Raw genomic sequence first — 14,091 nt, 5'->3', positions numbered from 1 at the left:
TCTCAAAAGAAAAACGTATTATACAAAAAATAAATAATATCTAACAATATATTTTACGAAAATTTAAATTAAACAGTTAATTTATTACTTACACAACTTTGCATTGTACCCATATTTTTATGAAGTCAATTCTGAACCAATCATTGTCCTAAACTTAAAAATATAAAAAAAAGTTGTTGATACACAATCAATAAAAAAATAAATAGTAATAAATCACCCTCCATAGAATGAGCTTTACTATAAATATTAAAAAATACCATGTTTATCTAAATTTACTCATTTTCTCATATATCTTTGATATATTTTAATTATAATCAATTAACATTGCTCGAAGAATTAATTGAATAAGAGATTCATTAATAACTTCAAACGAAATATAATAGCAGCAAAAAATTATAAAAATCAGCGAGCCCCACTAATAATTTATACAGCATGTTATGTTTTAAAAAATAAAAACAGTTGTTAAATTATTATGTTTAATTATGTTACAATTGATAAATAATTAAAGATATATATCAAAATAATAACTTCAATTATTAATTAATCTGATGGACGATTGTTATTGATAAATTATTAATAATAAAAAAAAATGAGAAACAGTACTCACCATGTACGGAACCCAAAGATCCCTAGAATGTCACAAAGCACATCACTATGTATCGTAGCACACTTCACGTCACATCACTACAGGGACAGGACACAACCGCACTGTCCGACAATAGACGAGCTTATGGAAGCCACTAGCTGGAATACGCGTCGCCCCGCTCTCACCCCGCGCAAGTGCTATCAGGAATACCATAAAAATATCACCCTGTATTGCGCAATGCATAAAGTGCCTGTAAATGTATGTACAACAGAGATTTTTATTTCGCTCTTTTAATATTTATACCAATATTTGTCGACTCTGATGCCAGATATAACAGTAACACTGTTGAAATTTTATATTTGTTTTTGTTGTTTTCATGGTCACTAATTGTTGGGACTGTAATTTTTTTACGACATTTTATGACAATAGGGAACGAGACGATTAGGACGTTAAGCTGATGGTCACTAATAGGCCCTTCCTATTACAATGCAGTGCCGCCCAGGATTCTTGAAAAACCCGAAAATTCTGAGCAGCTTTACAATTACTAACTCAACTCGTGTTAGCAATCCGGGCAAAATTCGCGATTTTTGTTTTGTTGTTATATTAATGTAAATTTGTAAAGTTTAAAATAAATATATTTAAAACAAATTGCGGTCGTCACTTTGAGAAATAAGATTTTAAGGATTAGGTCTCATTTGCCTAGTAATTTCACTAGCTACGGCGCCCATCAGACCGAAACACAATAATGCTTACACATGACTGCTACACGGCAGAAAAAGGCGCCGTTGTAGTACCCATAATCTAGCCGGCATTCTGTGCAAAGAAGCCAGCCACTGGTAAATGCCTTTAGTCGCCTCTAATCTCTTTATAACCCGGGAAAGCACAGGGTTATATGGGTATTGTAAAGTTTTTTGGGCGCGATTTTGATCACTTTAAACGGCTAGATTTCGTTCAAACTTTGTAGATTTATCGAGGACCGACGACATTACAATTTGACTAAAAAATGTAAAATAAATAATAGTTAAAAAAACTACAAAGCACGCTTTATATAAAATTCAACTAAAAAATAGAAAATAAATTTAAATTGAATATAGTGTAAAAAAATATATGTAGAAGAATTATTATTTTAATAATATCTTAAAACTTAACAATCTTTTTCACAATAAAATATATTTTTTTACACTATTTTCAATTTAAATAAATTTTCTATTTTTTAGTTTTTATATAAAGCGTGCTTTTTAGTTTTTTTTAACTTTTTTTATTATGTTAATAAGTAACGAGATGGTCAGTGTTACGCCCTGTCCAATACAATGCAGTGCATTATTGTTCTTGAAAGCAACATTCTATGTAGGACCCCGATTGTGCTCGTCATCTTGAGGTTTAAGAGACTACTTTCAGTAGCCCGGTACAGCATGACTTATGAAAAAAATCTGGAACGCCATTTTGAGTTGTGAAAATATTTAAATCTGATCAGATGTTTTTTCTTTTTTTTTAATAAAAAAAAGCGACGAGACGATCACGACGTTGAACTGATGGTAATTGATACGCCCTGCCCATTACAATGAAGTGCTGCTCAAGATTATTGAAAAACCCGAAAATTGTTAGCATCACTACAACTCAATTCTCAATTGCACAGTAATTGCACTAGCTACGGCGCCCTTCAGACCGAGAAACACAGTAATGCTTACACATTACTGCTTGACGGCAGAAATAGGTGCAGTTGTGGTACTCATAATCTAGCCGGCTTCCTGTGTAAAGGAGATTCAAACTGGTAATGTTGTTTAATCTGTCATTAACTTCACTAGATAATAGGTGATCGACCTGTTGCATTACATTATAATTAATAATGCGTAGTGGATAGGGCTTTTTTTTTCATCAAAAAATATGTTTGCACAGAAATATTGTACAATTACACTTGACTAAGCCGAGAAGTAGGCATAACAAGTTTATGTTTGTTCCTCTATTCCCTATTCGATTCATTATACAGCCGGTCCTTGATTTGAGTCCCGTCGGGTAACGCTCCACGCTGTGTATCTTTCAGCCCACCTTGGCCGCGCTCGTTTCGCTGGAAAAGCTATTGAAGCTACCGCCATTATGGAAATGTTTAGTAGGTACAGGGTGTCGGTGTAAGCGGACACATACTGCCAGCACATGCTAATCACGTAAAAAAAATGTATTTTTCATTTCTCATACTCGGAAAGTAATGTTGTTTTGATCTGATTATTGGGTGGAAAATGCTGCTTCCCTCCATAGAGAGGGAATAACTCATACAAATTACTTCCCATCCTTAGGCCGGAATGAACTTTGAAAATAGAACTGTTGTTAGCTGTGAAAAGTTTTATGTAAAAACAAACTAATAAAAAAAATGCTGCGGCCATGTGACTTTCTAAACAGCCAGTGTGAACTTAGCGCAAAGGCACTACTAATATTATTATATTATATTATCAATAAATAGTTTAGATAAACAACTAGTTTTATTTTTCTCATATTCGAAATGAAAAGTAGAGTGTTTTCGTGCTCGGACTATAGCCGCCCTCGCTGCGCTTGGGCGTCTAAATACCTCGGGAATTGATCCTTTCGACCCTCGGTTAACAATCTACTATTCCTCCTCTAGAAAAAAAAGGAGTCATTTAATACATCTTACTGTGGAAACTCTACCACCACATGCAAAATGAAAATGTATTTTAATATATTGCTGTCACTTTATGTTTGAGATTCTTAATTCATTCGTTTTACTGTCATGTTCCACATCATTCCTGCTCAAATTCTATAAAATCAGGAGCGTTGCAAGCAAGCAAGTACGTAGCGATGTATGTATATATGTCACAGGTATAAATATATATATATGGTCATATCATAATTAAACGGTAGATTGTTAATCGACTTCATTTCTTACAATTTAAAGGCCTGGTTTTAGTGACATTGTAATGTCACGAGTACACTATAATATATAAAAAATCTAGGAATATAACAAATGAAGTTAGCATTGTGAGACGTCCGGCGTTCTGATTGGTAAAATTTTTTTCATGCGCAATTTGAAAAATCATAATAGTAAACATTGGAGCTTATACACATATAATTTTCCATCTGAAATTATTGTTGAAATAGTAGTGAACAAGGGTCGATTAGGTTCTGCCACTCACTAGCCGCTACCACAGCACGCTAAGCTCGGCTCGTGCGTTGTAATTAACAGTGTTAATTTGTTTTTGGGACCTACTGGTGAACAAAGGCTGATTTGCTTATATAATAATTCGTTGATTACACTTATGCATAACTTAAAAATAATAACTAACTAATAAATACAACAAACAGACTAATCAGAGACGGCCTCGTAAACTAACGGCCAGTAAAATTGTCAAAAAATCAAAGGAGAAGTATCCAAAATTTATTATAAATTACCAGAGCATGTGAGATACTGGCCTAAAAGGGAATTTAAACATAAACTTAACATATATTTAGCGCATAAATTATTACAAGATAAGTGAATTTTTAAACGAAAATTACTTTGAAGCTTTGAAGTAACATTGACAAATAAATATGTATTTGGAACATAATTTTTAATTTTACTATTATCTATATAATTATATTAAAATTTAGAATAATACTTTTTCTTAATAATGATGTGATCAATCTTATTTTGAACTCCACGATGCGTTTAATTTTATTTAACTATATTTAATGATGTAATCAATTTTATTTTTTAATATAATAATTATTATTGATTTTTGTTTCTTTATGTCAAATATTTTTATGTTCAATAACGGGCACGACTTGGAGAGCTAATATTTTTTTAAATCATTTATAATATATTACCCTTGTCAACAAGTATAGGTCTTACTTACTAAGTTACTTACTTACCTCCCTCAATCATATTCTTGTGAATGAACGAGTTTACTTAATAAAGTTTAAAATTGATGCAAACACATTTTTTCTCTACACACATATTTAATTTTATGATTTGCCAAGATGTTGAAATCTATTTTTTATGATTACTATAAGAAGCAGACTATTTTATTAACCGACTTCAAAAAAAGAGGAGGTTCTCAATTCGTCGGTTTTTTTATGTTTGTTACCTCAAAACTTTCGACTGGGTGAACCGATTTTGATATTTGAAAGCTGGTGCTTCCTGTGTGGTCCCATTGTAATTTGTTCCAGATTCTGACACTGGCATCCATGAGAAAAATCATAAAAGTCTTAAATTTGATATACATTCGTATAGCAAATTGGATGTTAAATTTACGAATAACTCAATATCGCGCCAACCGATTTCGATGATTCTTTTTTTATTGGAAAGGATATACTTCAAAGATAGTTTGGTGAGAGTTTGGTTAGGTTCTGATTACATAATCCATGGCAAAGTAACGGAACTCTTCAATTAAGCGCTTACGTTCATTGCTGCATTGATAAATTTTGTATATCTATACATATTTAGACAAATTCTTAGTAAGTGTACTTCAAATTCACTAAAAATCAAAAAATAAAAAAATTTATTAACAAAAAAACAACCGATTTCAAAAACACTATTCCAAAACAATAGATATAATATGGACTAAAAGGTATTAAAATAATTGCGTATTTTTATACAATCTAATTAATAATAAGTCTAGGTGAGATGTGCTTGAGTCGTGAGGAGGCGAGAGGCGAGACCGGGTCGCGGTGGAAGGACACCGATACCAAAAATAACAATAATCGTAACTAGAATTACTAGTACTAAAATGTAGGAAATAAAATGGAAAAATTTATACAAAGACTATTATTATTATTAGTATTGCTGTAATAATGATTTTAGAACCAAGAAACAAGATGTGCCAGATGTGAAGTAAAATTCGTAGAGCGATGTAAACAGTATTTCTATTAGAGGAAATTATTCCTAGCCGGCACAATCGGACAGCAATTATTCTTCGTTCTATTTTCGTGCAACAGTGGGTATGTCGCTTATGTCAATGTAGCACAGTGAATTAAATACAGTAATATATTTAACTGCGTTGTCTTTTTCGTAGAGCTTTCTAAAGAATTTCATTATTTAAACTTTTTTTTTGTTTTCCAGTCTATATAGGCACTTACGCAAGCTATCAGATGATTTATAGGTGTTTTTTAATGAAAATAAGGGACGAGACGAGCAGGACGTTCAACTGATGGTAATTGATACGCCCTGTTTATTACAATGCAGTGCCGCTCAGGATTCTTGAAAAACTCCAAAAATTCTGAGTGGCACTACAGCTGTGCCCGTCACCTTGAGACATAAGATATTAAGTCCCATTTGTCCAGTAATTTCACTAGCTGCGGCGCCTTTTAGACCGGAACACAGTAATGCTTACACATTACGGCAGAAATAGGCGCCGTTGTGGTACCAATAATCTAGCCGGCATCCTGTGCAAAGGAGCCTCCCACTGGTAATGTTTGCAACCAACCAACTCACAAATTAAATTGTAACCACGATGTTTGTCTTAACTATAAATAGCAATGAATTGCAGCTGTGGGCACGGCGGCAAACTCAAACATTGAGACCCTGCAAAGGTTTCAGTCAAAGATGCTAAGAGTGATAGTTAACGCACCATGGTATATCACCAACCACAGATTGCATCATGACCTTAACATGAAAACAGTTAAGCAAGAAATAACGGACAAAATGAAAACCTTGAAAAATGAAAAAAGAATACAAGAATTTCGCACCATCCAAATGTACTTGCAAGGCACCTCCTGAGTGTCACCATAACGAGAAAGTTAAAAAGGAAAAAAACCACACGATCTTCTACAGTAGACTGATTTTAATGAAACGGACTTGTCAATGTACGAGTATCGCACAAGCCTGATATATATATATATTGATACATACATATATAAATGATATATATATATATACGTATTGATGAATGTCGTCCAAGACAGATTGCAATATATTATTTCTAAAAATAATGTGAGTAGATAATTTGTAAATTTGTATTTATATTGGTAAAAATCTTGTATCTAGCTTTATTTAATTAATATCGATGATCAAACCCAATAAAAAAATGTTTTGTTTAATTTATCTAACACATCAGTTACTTTTTGTAACAAACCCGCTTTTTTTGCTCACTCAAGAAGCTTATCCTCTGTACCGTTTATTTAATCATGTGCTATCGCTATCTCATTTATATATCTATTGGTTCTTTCTATACATATATTTTTTGCCAAATTTGGCAATTGTGCTTTTTGTCAAATTATTAAAATAAAACAATTTATACATAATGAACCTATTGTTATTACTAGCGAAGGATTGATCATCGTGGAGATCCTGAGGGTAGGCCTTTGTCCACCAGTGGACCTCTTTCGGCTGATGATGATAACGACGCTGATGAAACCTAATAATAGGAAATATTATAAAATACTAGAACATCATAAATTAAAATATAAGGTAATATCACGAGTGGGAGGCTCCTTTGCACCAATGGGAGTCTCCTTTGCACAGCATGCCGGTTTGATTGTGGGTACCACAACGGCGCCTATTTCTGCCGTGAAGTAGTAATGTGTAATAAATTGAAAAAAATTTAATTGAGATCCGGTCTGAAAGGCGCCGTAGCTAGTGAAATTACTGGGCAAATGAGACTTAACATCTTATGTCTCAAGGTGACGAGTGCAATTATTGTTTGCCGCTCAGAATTTTTGGGTTTTAAGAATCCTGACTGGCACTGCATTTTTATGGGCAGGGCGTATCAATAACTATCAGCTGAATGTCCTGAGCGTCTCGTTCCATATTTTCATGAAAAAAAATAATTCTAATTCTGTTCCGGTTAATACCGGAAGTTAAAATTATGCAACCACTTAAATCGTAACTGTTCGTCTTATTATGAAAACAGACATTTTAATATAAAGCATTCAACAAACTGAATATTTGAGTTCACATCAAAAACTACAGCTTACACCACACTCCCGTGTCAATCGTATCACAACTGTTATTTTAAAAAACAACTCGACTGTGAAACTGTCAATATGCAAGTAAAAGCCACAGTACATTAATAACAAATGTTTTTAGGATATTTAATTTCAACATAGTAATTATTATGACGGGTACGCGCGATATTAATTTGAAGCCAATTTCAATCCAATTGCATGAATCGTGTTACCCGTCATAATAATTAATATTTAATTTGAAATTTTTTACACGTTTAATTGTTGACTTTTAACATGACACTTTACCCATTTACCAGTGGGTGGCACCTTTGCATGCCGGCTAGATTATGGATTCCACAACGGCGCCTATTTCTGCCGTGAAGCAGTAATGTGTAAGTATTTCTGTGTTTCCGTCTGAAGTGCGCCGTAGCTAGTAAAAATACTGGGCAAATGAGACTTAAAATCTTATGTCTCAAGGTGACGAGCGCAGTTGTAGTGCCGCTCAGAATTTTTGGGGTTTTTCAAAAATCTTTAGCGGCACTGCATTGTAATGGGCAGGGCGTTTGAATTACCATCAGCTGAACGTCCTGCTCGTCTCGTCCCTTATTTTTATAAAAAAAAAACATCATCCTTTTATGTTGAGAGACGCATAATTAGTTAGAAATACTAATAAAAAACAACAACAGGCAAAAGGACAGCAACAACTATGTTCTTTTTGAAAATTTTAAAACACTAATTACAAGACTTATGAACTTAAATGATGTAAGTTTATAAATTATCACTTTGGCTAAGCATATATTTTACTTCTGACAATTTAAGAGCCAATCATTATGAGAAATTAAATTGATTATAAAATGTTCTAGAATTTTCAATTTGAAAATCCGTTTGAACGACTTGTAACATAGTTCCCAAACCACACTAATAGAAGGATTACGGAGTAATAAATAAATTTGATAATATTTTACTAACGAGAAACAAATATATTAGTTTTTTTTATATTTTATTGATCTTTAGTATTTTTTTTTTAATATTTGTTGACCCTTAAGATTAACTTTGATTGACGCCAAATAACAAGATTTATACCTATCCAAAAAGTCAAACAAGATACATTTAAGTATACACTCATTGTACACACAATGTATAAGTGTATACATGCGTGTACGTATGTGCAAACGTAATACGTCACGAGTATGTCAAGGTCAACGGTAACACGAACCATTAAGTTTTTCTCCTATCATAAAGTGATAGAGAAGTGTTCACTTCATAAGCAAATAATAAACGCACAGCACACCAAGTACAAGTCAAGTGATCACCACCACCAAGATACAGACTACGATATATTTAATGTACTACACAATATATTGTAAACATCAATAAATATGAATGTAAACAAAACCACATAAGTCGGCGTAGTTATTTGACTCCCAGTTTTTTCATTGTCTGGGCCAATTATTATAGGACAAGAAAGCACAACCAGTCACACCATGATTTTCGAGAGAGTGTAAAGTCAATATCTCCGCAAGATTAGGTATACCTAATCTTGCCATAAATACTGAAACAAAGAAAAGTTTTGTACAATGTATTGGTGCCAAAATGAGAAATTTCAATGAACATGAACAAAAATGACAGATTCCAAATTCAAATGTAATATTTAGTTTACTTTTAATTGTAACAGTATTTATAGCCAGACTAAGTATAATAGCTAGCTGATACTTCTGTACTGTGGCGAGACTAGAATAAAATTGTTAACTGCGAGAACGTTCATGTTATTTCTGTCACGTTATTACAGGTCGTTCTCGTTATTTTGATATTTTTCGATAAGCGCTCGCCTCTCGCGATAATTAAAACGTGCGGATTGCAGAGTTCGAATGTTTCCAGTTATGATTTTCGGTTTGTTTCAATTATTCAAAATTTCGAAATAGAACAACACGTATTTGGAAAATACACGATAACTCGAGTAGTCTTTTTAATTAAGATACATTTTTTTTGTACTTGTCTAACTCATGACATTTGAGTATTTTTGAGATGGTTTTTAAAATAATTTGTAAGACTATGGAAAATAATTTGGTTATTTTGAGATCAATAAAGTAGTATTTAGGTTTCCGTAGGCAAATGGAAAATACGCAACCCTTAAGGCGAAATGTGTGTGAAAAGAGAATGATAAATCTAAAACAAGTATAGGATGCACCGAAATTTGATTTGAAAGAGATCTAGTATGGATTTTTTTAATACGTCAAAAATTGTACACTGCAATTTACCTTTTTTTCATTCAATCAACACAAATATAAAAAAATATATACATATTATGTTACTTGCTGCTACGGAACCTTTCATGGGTGAGTCTGACTGGCACTTGGTCGCTTTTTTTGATGATTTGCACAACGCAGAGCTGCTAAGTATAATAGCCTTTTATTTGTAAAAGACGCGGCCTTTTCGTGTTGAGTTGGGACGGCGTTTTATTGTGCCATCGAATTTCAACAACACACTATTATTATATACCACAAAAAAGAAACGTAACATTCTCAATATCACGCGGCGTATTTTGACATTGAATGCCTTAATTTAATACTGATAAGTTATGTGTTGCGTGAAACAATATGCTTTAAATTTAAGAACATTGTTTCAAAAATATTTATTTTAAATAAAGTGCGGTGTAACATTGAAACTCTAATCATGTCATGCTCGAAGAAATGCCATTGCTTGCAACGTCGTCGTGTGCCGGGTGGTCCCCTTCATTCAGGTCATATAGCTCGGTCTACGCAGTCTTGATTGGAAACGAACGCTTCAGACTTCATCAGAGCTGAAGACTGGCCGTCGTCTAATCCCGATCTTAATCCACAGCATTATGATTTATGGTCAGTTTTAGAGAGTACGGCTTGCTCTAAGCGCCATGATAATTTGGCAGTGAAGAATTATCCCATGGAAAGAGTGCGTGCTTCTATTGATAACTGACCTCAACGTTTAAAGGACTGTATTGCAGCCAATGGAGACGACTTCGAATAAGCTTTTATATTTTAATTTTTTTTTATATTTATGTATTAAACTAACACAAAATTTTTCTTTCTTTGTTTACGGCAAGACTATTTGGCTAATAGTATTGTTTATTTATTTATTTAAAACATCACAAAACCCACAGAACTTAAATTATGTTATAATAATACTATTTTGTAGTCTTACTTCTAATAACGGATTTACAATATTTATAATAAGAGGTAGTATTTGTGCGCGTATGGTTTGGTGAGAGTGCGTGTGTGTGTATGTGTGTTTGTGAATTACACTTAATTTAACCTTCCTTTAGATTTTTGTTAACACTCCATAAAGAGCAGCCTTTACTGTTATTAAAGAGTTCAGTACTGTTACTGTGTTGTCTTATATTGAGATTAATCGGCGAAAAATTCTGTACTATAATATGAAATATTAGCCAACATTACGATATAGCCTACTTACAAATTCTTCTTGAAGTGTTCCTGATATTATAATTTAGGAACTTTCTTCAAAACTAATAATAATAATAATAATTTATTCACGTCTTATAATATATGGTTACAGAATATTTAACTCTACTCTCTGCGGTAGGATAACCTGAGTTGCAGAGGCTAGGTTAAGTCTAGACTTATCAGCAAACAAAAGCATTCCACCTTCGCACGACACGCCAAAATTTAGGATATCATCCCCACCGATGTGTGGCGGTCCTCCACAGTGCGGTGTTCAAGGAGTTTTCTTCCTCGTACTACGAAGCTGTGGAATGAGCTTCCTTGTGCGGTGTTTCAGGGACGATACGACATGGGTACCTTCAACAAAAGCGCGTACACCTTCCTTAAAGGCCGGCAACACTCTTGTGATTCCTCTGGTGTTGCAAGAGAATGTGGGCGGCGGTGATCACTTAACACCAGGACCCGTACGCTCGTTTGTCCTCCTATTCCATAAAAAAAATCACTAAAAAGGTGTGTGCGCGGGTTGTGTGTATGTGTGATTATTTTTTGCCTATGACAGCTTGTACTTTTATTTTGTATCAGATATGACGTATAAAAACCTTTTAAGTACTTACAGAGCACTTAGAGAGAATAAATAATACATTGAGCTTATTGTCGCTTTTCCTCTTTTTTATTCCCGTTATAAGATATTTTAAATATTCAATTAAACTAATATATTTTGTTTGTTGTCTCCTCATGAAACATATTAAATATCACGGGAGTTAAGCGCGATGGTGTAGCTCCTAAATGAAAAGTTATTAAAAAAAAAGCCCGCTGAGTTTGTTGCGCCCGTTCTTCTCAGGTCTGAGGCATTCATTTTGGAATGGGTGGTAGTTTTCGACTTTCAATAAGTGATGTCACATCTTATTTTGAATAAAAATATTTGAATTTGAATTTATTCAAATAATCTTTTAAGTAACTTGCTACTGTGCTGCTCAGAATTGTTTGGTTGAGCCTAAAATTCTGAACGTCAATTCCACCTTCGCACGATACGCCACAAATTAGGATATCATCCCCACCATCTGGATGTGTGGCGGTCCTCCACAGTGCGGTTTTCAAGGAGCTTTCTTCCTCGTACTACTAAGCTGTGGAATGAGCTTCCTTGCGCGGTGTTTCCGGGACGACACGACATGGGTACCTTCAAAAAAAGCGCGTACAGCTTCCTTAAAAGCCGGCAACGCTCCTATGATTCCTCTGGTGCTGCAAGAGAATGTAGGCGGCGGTGATCACTTAACACCAGGTGACCCATACGCTCGTTTGTCCTCCTATTCTATAAAAAAAACGGCATCACAATTACGCTCGTTATTTTGACAAACATACATAAGATGCTAAAGTCTCGTTAACCCAGTTATTTTACAAGCTACGACACCCTCCACAATTATTAGGCTACAAAGCTCTAAGTAGTTATTATAAAGAGCTTCTTCTCTGCAAGTGTTGCGATATCAATTGAAATAATTCTAAATTTTGCTGCTAATCGTACACTTGTGATTGGTTAGTTGAATATAGCTTAAAATAAATACGTCACAGCTTAAGCCATTAACAGAAACGTCCTTACATTAATTGGCTGTAACGGAAACTTACAAAAGGAAAAGTAGGACACATAACTCAGTAATAAAATCTCAGAGTAGGAATCGCGCTTCGAATGCTACACAATCCGGACACCTTCAGACGGGCGCTAAACACGCTTTACGTGTACAAATTATTTAAGCTTTCTTCAGTGTTAATTCCGCCAATATTTGTCTTTAAAACAATTCGACACGTGTTTCGCCTCTACACGAGGCATCCTCAGGACGTGTTGTCTCGCCAAAATCTGGCACGAGAGTCTCGTGTCTCGAAACACGTGTCGAATTGTTTTAAAGACAAATATTGGCGGAATTAACACTGAAGAAAGCTTAAATAATTTGTATAATTATGGATTTCCGCAAAGTAACGCCTAATTCAATAAAACGCTTTACGTGCTTTTGTGCGGTTTTTCATTGATTCGGTTAAACTAGTATAATTATGCATTACCCGCAACTGACATAAAAATATTCCGTTAAAATTTTATCATGTTGCTATGATTCTTCGTATTTAAAATATACTAAATATGTGAAAAAAAAATATCTGACATGTGCTCAAAATCATACAGTGCAAATGAGCTCTTATCATTAATACGTATTAAAAAGAACTACTTACTAGATCTACTACTCATTCAACCTAATTTTCGGTGGAAGTTTGCTTAATAATGGGGGGGGGGGGATATATTTACCACTTTGGAAGTGTCTCTCGTGCAAACTAATCAGCTTAAAAAAAATGATATTTGAAAACTCAATTACATTTTTTATGACCTATAGATACCCTGTATACCATAGATGGGTTTGATGAAAAATTTTTTAATATTTGCAAAAGAGAGGCTGTGACATACACGGCCAGGCAGACAGGCATGATAAGGGTTCCATTTTTTACCATTTGGCTACGGAACCCTAAAAAACAGCGTCAGACTGATCTATTGGTATAAAATTTATGAGTGTATAGACGAAGAAGAAAACGTGCAAGAGAGAAGAAAATCTCTTAAGGACGTACAGCAAGATATAAAAGGAATATTTTGTTACTGTAACTGATTTTGACTGACAGTTTGTAACAGTCACCCAAGCTTAGCATTAACTCCATAGTAATTTTTCGACAACTGACAATTGAACAATTAAAATTGATCACGCATTATCGACCAGTGAAGTCGTCTATGTCGTAGTATATTCTAAGTCTATAGGTTGACCAACATATTTAATTAGAATTTATAAAATATGTTAAGTTTATATTATTTAATTCATACAATAACAACTTGAAATTTGAATATTAAAAAAAAATCTATATTAGTTTTTTTTTGTAAATACATGCAGTTGTACCAGAAAAACAATTTTTTAATTCAACTGTGAGATTATTATGGAAAATAATTTTGCGCGCCAACTCTAGCCAATGAGAGTGCGAAATAGAGATGAATATGAAAATGCTATCTAATATAAAAATCAAATAATCAGCGGCTAAAATAAACACGCAATCAGTGTGGTGATACCATTATACTTTACTTTTACGTCCCCAGGAAAGATATGAGCTAACTAATTATATACGTGTCATATTGCCTGTTTGTTTCACAAACTGGCCTTTGATCAAACAAAATTAAATATT

At 33.7% G+C, this 14,091-nt stretch overlaps 1 protein-coding gene across 4 annotated transcripts in view; it reads right to left on the bottom strand.

Annotated features, from left to right (window-relative positions):
- The window catches only part of LOC126970816 (leucine-rich repeat-containing protein 24-like), a 150,693-nt gene that overhangs the window by 42,447 nt on the left and 94,155 nt on the right, over nt 1–14,091 (bottom strand). Inside the window, exon 1 of one of the 4 annotated variants that reach the window (XM_050816939.1) lies at nt 608–725. The exons of 1 other annotated variant lie outside the window; for it this stretch is intronic. The gene's annotated coding sequence lies outside the window, so the exon portion shown is untranslated. Of the gene's footprint in view, nt 1–603; nt 726–14,091 lie in introns of those variants that run through there. 2 more of the 4 variants (XM_050816941.1, XM_050816940.1) reach the window with 2 other exon arrangements.

This window comes from Leptidea sinapis, chromosome 22 (genome assembly GCF_905404315.1).
Source record: "Leptidea sinapis chromosome 22, ilLepSina1.1, whole genome shotgun sequence".
Classification (NCBI taxonomy): Eukaryota; Metazoa; Arthropoda; class Insecta; order Lepidoptera; family Pieridae; genus Leptidea; species Leptidea sinapis.
This window is presented reverse-complemented; position numbering and strand designations above follow the sequence as displayed.